Source organism: Arachis ipaensis, chromosome B10, assembly GCF_000816755.2.
Source record: "Arachis ipaensis cultivar K30076 chromosome B10, Araip1.1, whole genome shotgun sequence".
Lineage (NCBI taxonomy): Eukaryota > Viridiplantae > Streptophyta > Magnoliopsida > Fabales > Fabaceae > Arachis > Arachis ipaensis.
In genome coordinates, this window is record NC_029794.2 from 31,727,973 (window position 1) to 31,736,713 (window position 8,741).

Sequence of the window (8,741 nt, forward strand, 5' to 3'; positions counted from 1 at the left end):
AAAAAGACTAAATTATATACATACAATTTCAATATTTATATTTTAGTTGTTACATTTTTTGTGCGTGTTCTTTTTGGTCAAATACAGTTTCAGTGTCCAATTTTACCGTATGCATTATTTAGAGACTTTGGTGATAGAATAAAATGATTCAATTGAAAATAAATGTTAAAATTATAAAAAAGAGTACTTATAAAAAGAGTACATATTTATCTTTGATAAAATAGTTCTAACTAATTTTAGAAAGTAAAAGATACTAACTATGATTTTATTGAAATAATAACTAATTTAATTATTCATTATTTAATTACTCACTCTTAATTTATGGCAACATTAATAAACAGAATTTTAACTTTTAAAATTCAGAATATTAGTTTTATACCTATATTTTATTAATTTAATTTAAAAAATAAATTAAAATTATTTTTATGGGAGTTCATTTTTTAATTATGTACAAAATTTTTTTTCTTCAATTTAAAGGTATCAAATTCTTAAGTTTTAAGTTTATTTATTTTAATTTTTACTGATGCCATTTTTTTTAAATTCAACGAGTAAAAATTTTAAATTCTAATTAATACGTGAAATTTTTTAATATAATTTAAAGTTGTAAATTTTACAATTTGATATTTTTTTTATTAAAATTAAATTTTACTCTAAATTAAAAAGTTATAGTTAGTTCACTAAACAAAATTCAAATTAACATCTATAATAAGATGAAGCAATTTTGAGCGGCAATGTTAAGCACAACTTTTATTAAGTAGCCCACTCACCCGGTCTTAACAATAACTTCCTTCCACTATTTTCAAAATGCTCCTGCAATTGATTCAAGTTTGATAACATGCAGCCAACCCTTTCGTTAATAACATTTTCTTCCGTTTCTCCCTATCGTAATTTCTTAACTCCTGCACTCAGATCAATTCAGCTAACCTTTAGAGCAATTCGCTCAAGACGTTCCTGTTTAGGTTCTAGATACGATCACACCGGACGTTCTGTGAAAGAGCAGGGACCGTGATTTACAGTTCGAGTACCGTCAGTTTGAGTCGCCGAAGAAGCAAGCAAAATCGGTGGAATCAGAATTCCGAATCGCGAAGAAGATTTTCATGACATCATTTTGTTTTTTATATTTCTTTTAGTTAACAATGAAAGTTAATTTTAGACTTTTTTTTTTTTTTATTCCAACATGCATTCTTTCTTTTGTTACTGGTTGTAGATAGATTCTAAATCACCAATTGGCATTTTGAAAGATGTTATGCAACTGACAATTGAAGGCCGCAAAGCAGCTGCAAATTACATACAAAAAGTAAGTATTGTACCTTAATTTTTTATCATCTTGGAAGGAGTCAAATCATGACCTATTAATTTTTTAGCTTAATTCTTTATCTCTATTTTGCTTAACAGATTTTATTGGAGTACACAAAGCAACTGGAGTATCGACAGGGTGTATAATTTAGTGGCCGAAGTTATGTGTATTTTTTACTATTTACCTGAAAATATTTTTGCATGTGGATTGTCTGTGTAACAAGAAATGGAGAGCTTGATAAATTCATTATTTTGATACTTTCAAGATTTGTATCATTTTAGCAAAGTTTGATATTTATTTTGTAATAGTTTTACTACCAGAAATACGGACATTACCAACGGGAAGATACCCACGAACTAAAAAGAGTGGCAAATTTATATGATCGTGGTAATCACTTGCAACGTCTTGTATTTCCGTGGCCGAATTTTATGAAATTTTTCGACGATTTTGTTTGTTCGTGGCTAACTTGAGATGAGTTCTCTCAATGACCACAGACTCAATGATTACCGTAGCAAAATCGAACGATTTTCACTTTTAAATTCCGCGTTTAATTTGGTTTTGTCCTCCATCCCTCTCAAAATATTTTTATGCAGTTTTTACTTTTTCAAAATTTAAACCGTAACTTAAAAGTAAATTCGATTTATCATGTGCAGGCTTTTTCAATTCTTCAATTGTTGAATTCTTCTCCCTCCTTTTGAGTGCTGCCATGAAAAATTAATAAAGTATGCTAATGGTTTGATTTTAGATGTTGTTGATGATGTACAATTTTCTCACTTCGTATGATCCTTGAATTTGGCCATATCTCTGAATCATGTATTTTTTTACTTAGTATTAGCTAGGCGCTGATTTGATTAATTTTTTCTTTTTGATTTAAATGTAGTTTTTTAATGTGGTTGTATTATTCATTACTTGTTACTAAATCAGATTGTAATGTAACCAAAAAGACTAAATTATATACATACAATTTCAATATTTATATTTTAGTTGTTACATTTTTTGTGCGTGTTCTTTTTGGTCAAATACAGTTTTAGTGTCCAATTTTACTGTATGCATTATTTAGAGACTTTGGTGATAGAATAAAATGATTCAATTAAAAATAAATGTTAAAATTATAAAAAAGAGTACTTATAAAAAGAGTACATATTTATCTTTGATAAAATAGTTCTAACTAATTTTAGAAAGTAAAAGATACTAACTATGATTTTATTGAAATAATAACTAATTTAATTATTCATTATTTAATTACTCACTCTTAATTTATAGGGTGTATAATTTAGTGGCCGAAGTTATGTGTATTTTTTACTATTTACCTGAAAATATTTTTGCATGTGGATTGTCTGTGTAACAAGAAATGGAGAGCTTGATAAATTCATTATTTTGATACTTTCAAGATTTGTATCATTTTAGCAAAGTTTGATATTTATTTTGTAATAGTTTTATTTGAATATTTTTTTAACATTAAATCCATTAATCTAGGATATTTGCTTTTCAATACTAAGTATTTGTTAATTTTATATTTTTATACTATGGATAATACGTATAGGAATGTGATTAACTTTTTTAATATTATATGATGTAATTTTATATTAAAGAGCATTTTTATTATGATATTTTTTTTAATTTAACTTCTATCGTTAGCCACGGAAAAAAGTATGGCAAAAAAGCCCGGCCTGGTCAATTTTATCACAGGTAAATGTTTTATTTTGCCACAGAAAAGAGTGTGCCTAAACGTGCTAAAGTTGTGGCTAACCAAATGTCTCCACAGGTGTTAAAACCGTGGCTATTGGAGTAAAAAGCGTGGCTAACTAAAAACGCGTCGCCCTCCCTAGCCACGGATGTTCATTTGTTACAAAAGCATAATTGCCACAGTTTTTTTGGAGTTTAACCACGGATTTTTCCGTGGCTAAACCCCTTCTTTTTGGTAGTGACTCTATAATTATGGAGTATTTTACTATTTACAATTTAAAGTTTTAGAAATACGAAAATAATGAGGTTTGGCTATTTAAATCAGAACTTCATCTAATTTATGATTATTGAATTATTTTCTATATTTAAATTATAGAGTTGGTAGTTGTGAAATAATAAAGATTTTTATATGATTTGGACTAAATAATTAATATTTTAAAATATTGATACTACTATTTTGGAAAATAAAGAAATTAACTATATTATTTCTAATTTTTGGATTTGAACATTTTATTGAAAATAATTTGTAAAATTGATGATCGAATAGTATTTCTATATATTATTATTATTGGACTAGAATTTATTCCAATTACCATATTATCCCTATTTTTATTTGAAATTACAGAACTACCCCTAACCCTAAATCTAACCTAACACCCCCACACACTCACCAAACCCCAGCCACCATAAAACCCAAGGAGCAGCAGCTGCTGCCCCACACCCTCACTCTCATCAAACAGCATAGTTTCCCTGTGAAAGAAAGGAAGGAAGAAAGAAAGGGGACAGAGGGGAAGGGAGCAGCAGGAAAGGGGAAGGGAGAAGAAGAGGAAGGCGGCGCGGTGGGTGTCACTGCCACCGCCGCCGCCGCTGTTGGCAAGGGATGGAGGAGATCCGAGACGGAAGGAGGGCGCCGGTGAAGAGAGGAGCCCGTGCCATCCTCGCGAAACGCCATTGCCGCCGCACCATCGAGAGTCGCGAGGAGAGGAAGGCGTCGCCGTTCCGTGTGGCCGCGCCAACATTGCCGTCAGGGTCTTCTTCGCCGCCGTCCTTGCTCGTCGTTTTCCTTAGAGTCATTGCCGTCGATCCTTGGCCCTGTCGCCGCCGCGAGTCGCTAACAAGGATCGGGGCTGAGGGAGAGGACAGTGTAAGGAGGGGGAGTTGTTGCTGCCGAAGACGCGAGCTGAAGGAGCCGCCTTCAGCCGCCGCCGTTGCGCCAGTCACCGCCGTATGCTGTCACTGCTGCGTGTGCCACCGCCGCCACCTCTGGTCTGTCACCGTTGAGCAGATCCGCGAAGAGAGAGAGAGAACCTGGGAAGAGGCCACTGCCGGAGGAGAAACCAATCTCGCCGCCGTGCCTGGCCGCCGGAAAAACCTCGCCGCCATCGCCGGAAAATTCTGCCGGTAAGGATTTAAGTTGGTCTTCGTTTCCTTTGGATTTCCAGAAGCTTCATTGTCGTTGTATGATTGGTTTCAGTTACCGTCGCCGGAGATCTGGTCGCCGCCACCACTCGAGGTGGTTGCCGGGGCTGCCGGCAAACCAATTCAGCTATCACCGCTGTTTCGTTTTCTTAGTTTGGTAAGTAATTGTGTTTCGAAAATCCCCGCTTTAGTGTTTGGTTATGTTTGGTTAAAGACCTTGAGGTTTGGTAAGGTAGGTTGGGTCCTGATGATTGCGTGTCGCATAAGTGTTGCTGTGACTGCTGTGCCGTTCCTTTTCTTTCTGTAAGTGTCTCGATCTCGAACCTTCGCCTTTAGCTTTCAGTTATGAGTTTTGAGATTTTGCGCAATATTGATGTGTTAGGAATTAGTATCCGAGCTTATATACGTGGCGTTGAGGCTGTTTCTGCTATTGAGAAAAATAAGCGGAGCTAGAATGTTGGTTGTTGGTTTCGGGCCGAGACGAAAGGCTTTCCTGTGACGCGTTTGGTTCATGTATTCGACGAGCCAAGGTAGGGGCTTTTTATACAAACTGATTCATTTTTAAAGTGGAAATTATTATAGATAGATATGCTTTACAAATGTATTTCTGGTGGTTATGTGAGTCTTATGAATTGTCTGGTTTTATCTTGAATGAATACGGGTGCCTGTTTGATTGAGCTAATGTCTGCTTTGGAAAATTGGAGATTTCTGGATTTGGTTGAATTGAAATGCTTTTTGATCATCTGAAAGTTTGAGTTTTTGGTTTTATTGGAAACTGATTTGGTCTTGAACCTGTCAGAAAGAGTTGATGATTGGTTTTGTTGGGACCCGAAAAGGGTGACAAGGTCCAAGTTTTAGGGGAGATGCTGCCGAAATTTCTAGAAAATCTGAGATTTTGATTAGAATTGTTATTTTGGAAAAGAATGAATTATGCTTTGACTTAAATGTTTGAGAAATAAATTATGTTTGAACTTGCCTTTTTAGGAAAATCTCTATATTTTGATGTAATTATTAAGAAAGGAATTATGCCTTAAAAAAAATTAATTTAAATATGAAAATTATGTTTTGGAATTTGATTTACATAAACAGATTTTGGAGGGGTTAAATGGATTTAAAATAAACATGGTTTTTAATTAATCTGTTTCACTTTACGAAATTTAGGAAGAGCTTGAAGTATTTTCGGGAACTTTGATTTATTAAAATTGAAACATTTCTCGAGCCCTTGGAAATAGATTTAAGAATGAAACTGAAATTGGTTTTCGGTTTAGAAATGATTTGGTTTCTACTTAAGTTTGGTTGGTTTTGAAATTGGTTCAGAATAATTGGGAACACGATTTGGTTTTGGGTTCAAACCCTATTCTATTTATCCAACTCAAGAAGTTAAAGTTTCGGAGGTTTTCAAGAAATTTAAGAAATGAGTTAGGTTATTCTCCCCTGAAGTCTTGAGACTCTACTGAGGAATCTTACGACCAAATCTTGATTTAGAAATGAATGATTGAGTCTTTCAAAGAGATTTTGAACTTGGCATGGTTTTGAGATTTTTGGAAGTGTTGGAAAGATGTGGAAAGTGGCTCCGTTTTAAAAAGTGATTCTTGGCTAACTGTGATTTGGCTATATTGTTATTTAAAAGTAAATGGGCCAAGAATAATTTTGAAATAAGATATTGATCCTGATTGATTGTGGATATCATCAAAATTGATGAGTTATTGTTTGGTAGGCATAACGGCCGGGTTCGTCCCGCTTATGCTGCGAGATTTGATAATTGACGAGATTGTTGATAAGTCGCTTGCGCCTGGCAAGGATGGTGGTTAATCCCGCTTGTCGAGGTTGCGACGCCCGCGTAAGGACGGTGGTTAATCCCGCTTACGTGTAGATGTGAGGTCGGAGGCAAAGTATCCCACTCACATCCTTTCGGATCACAGGAGTGTGCAGGCACTGACATCCTGGACCGTGTGACGGGCACGTTATCCCAGAGGGTTCCCATTTATACGTGACCGAAAGGCAACATTCCCATGGGAATGTGTCGGGTTGGCAATTGAACCGACAATGTGATATCACAGCCAGTAGGACATTCATTCATCATTTGCATCTATGTGATATTGTTTGGGTGTGCATATTGTATTTGGTTTGTCTATGTGAATACTTATGTTAACTGCTGAGTACGACGTTCTCACTCCCCTACAGGTTATTCCTTTTCAGGATATGGAAGACGAAGTTTCAGGAGAGTTATGTTTATTTTCTGTTTATTCGGTCCTTTTGTATTACCGTAGCTATTGTTTTCCCTCGCCTTTATCTTTATTATGTTTGTAAGAGGGATAGGAAATTATGATATGTATATTTGTAAATTAGTGTGTGTGTGTGTGTGTGTGTATATATATATATATATATATCTTAAAGTTGTATCTGATTTTGCATGTACATGTCTGTTTAGGTTTTCACAAAAAGAGTTATCGAAAGGTTATGCGGTTTTAAGTTTTAAACAGGCTCATATTTTAGTCTTAAATATTATAAGAGTCGTGGTAATACTCGAGCTATCAGAGTGGCGCAGCCGGAAGCGTGACATTCTGATAGTTAGGGTGTTACAAAAAGCATATAAAATATCCGCTCATCAGATATAGAGAGAGATTATGACTTGTATTGGGAAGAACTAAGATTTTTGAGATCACTATAAATAGTTAAGATTTAGTCTGTTTTTCCTGTTTGGTTTAGCAAAATCCTAGGCTTGAACCTTGTGTTGATTGCAGCATAGGATTATCTAGCAGGATCATATATTTTTACATAGTCTCTATTTAGAATTATTACCCTACTGAAAACCTTCAGGTTCTCACCCGTTGTCAGATTTTGTTATTTTTAGATGCAGGACGTGACACACCTTGTTAAGTGTGCCAGACTCTCTTTGGAAAGCAAAGACTCTTTTGCATTTTATATCTAGTATTGTTATTCTCCACTTTTGTATAAGTAATTGTGTATCCCTCTTGAAGGTTTTACTTTGGAGAAACAGGATTGTATTTTGAGTATACTTCTGGTTTGTAATACTTTCTAGCCGACCTTGTCTTCGTAGTCGAGACTAGTATTTGCTATGTATCTCCTTCGAAATCTTATATATATATTTCTTTTGTTTCTATATATCGAGGTTGTATATCCTTGACGTTTTGTGTGAGATGCGCTTGTCATTTTGTTATTCTTTCTGCACAGGCTCCTAGCTATATTACTATCTTTAGAATATATGTATGTATTTTGCTTTTAGGCATCGTAATGCCTCACAGCCTCTGATTTACAACATAGCGTAAGACTTTGTGTGGTAGGGTGTTACATATTTCATCTCAATCACTATATGAAAAACAAGTAAACAAGGGAATCTTTTTACAACCAATCAGAAAAATGAAAGAAAACCAACTATTTGAAGTTGTAAAGTTCATGGCTTCTATTCATACCGAGTTCATTAAAAAAACTCTGAACTTGTCATTACATATCCTCAAAATCATTCTTGATTTTCAACTTTAAAGCCTTGAGATCCTAAAAAAATACAGGATGTTACAAGCATTATCACAGTAAATACAGAAAATCACTAAATCAACAAAACAGGCATAATCTTATTTAGCAATAACAAAACTTAAAATCCCAAAAATCAACAAACAACACAAATTCCAAAAGGACCCAACAACAAAAAAACATGAATTCTAATGTAGATCCACCGTCTGCCACCTTCATCATCATAGTTTATAACAGAAATAACACACAAACTGGAACAACCAAAAAACTTAAAAAAGAAATTGAATTTTAAATTAAATTGCAGGAAAAAGAAGGAAATCGAAAAAAAAAAAGTAAAGAAATATGAATTGGCTCACCAGAAAGGTGATCGGCCGCGCTGCGAATCGTGAGGGGAGAGGGGTTGCGGTGGTCGGGCAGCGCTTCTGCGAATCATGAGGGAAAGGTCGCTGCAGTGGTCGGCCGGCGCAGCTGCCAATGCAAGGGAGAGAGGTTGCGGTGGTTGGGAGACACTACTGCAAATCGCGAAGTGGAGTGGAGCTGCAGCGTTCGGTAGTGGCTGCGGCGCGCGAAGAGGAAGCCGTGATGGTGGACGGCGTTTGGCAGCGCTGCACCTTGCGGTGGTTAAAGCTACGGCGTCGTTTCCATCGTGGCGTGGTGGAAGAAAAAGGCATGAGTGTGATTATGAGGGATCTGTGTGAAGTGAGAGGCACATGGGGGATTGTTTTTGTTTTCGTTTTAGAGTTTTTTATTTTAAATTAAATTTTTAAAAAGTTGTTCAAGTTGGCTGGTTAGTGAATGGGTTTCCTATAACTTTTCCTTCTAAATAAAAATTTTGATTTTTGCTGCG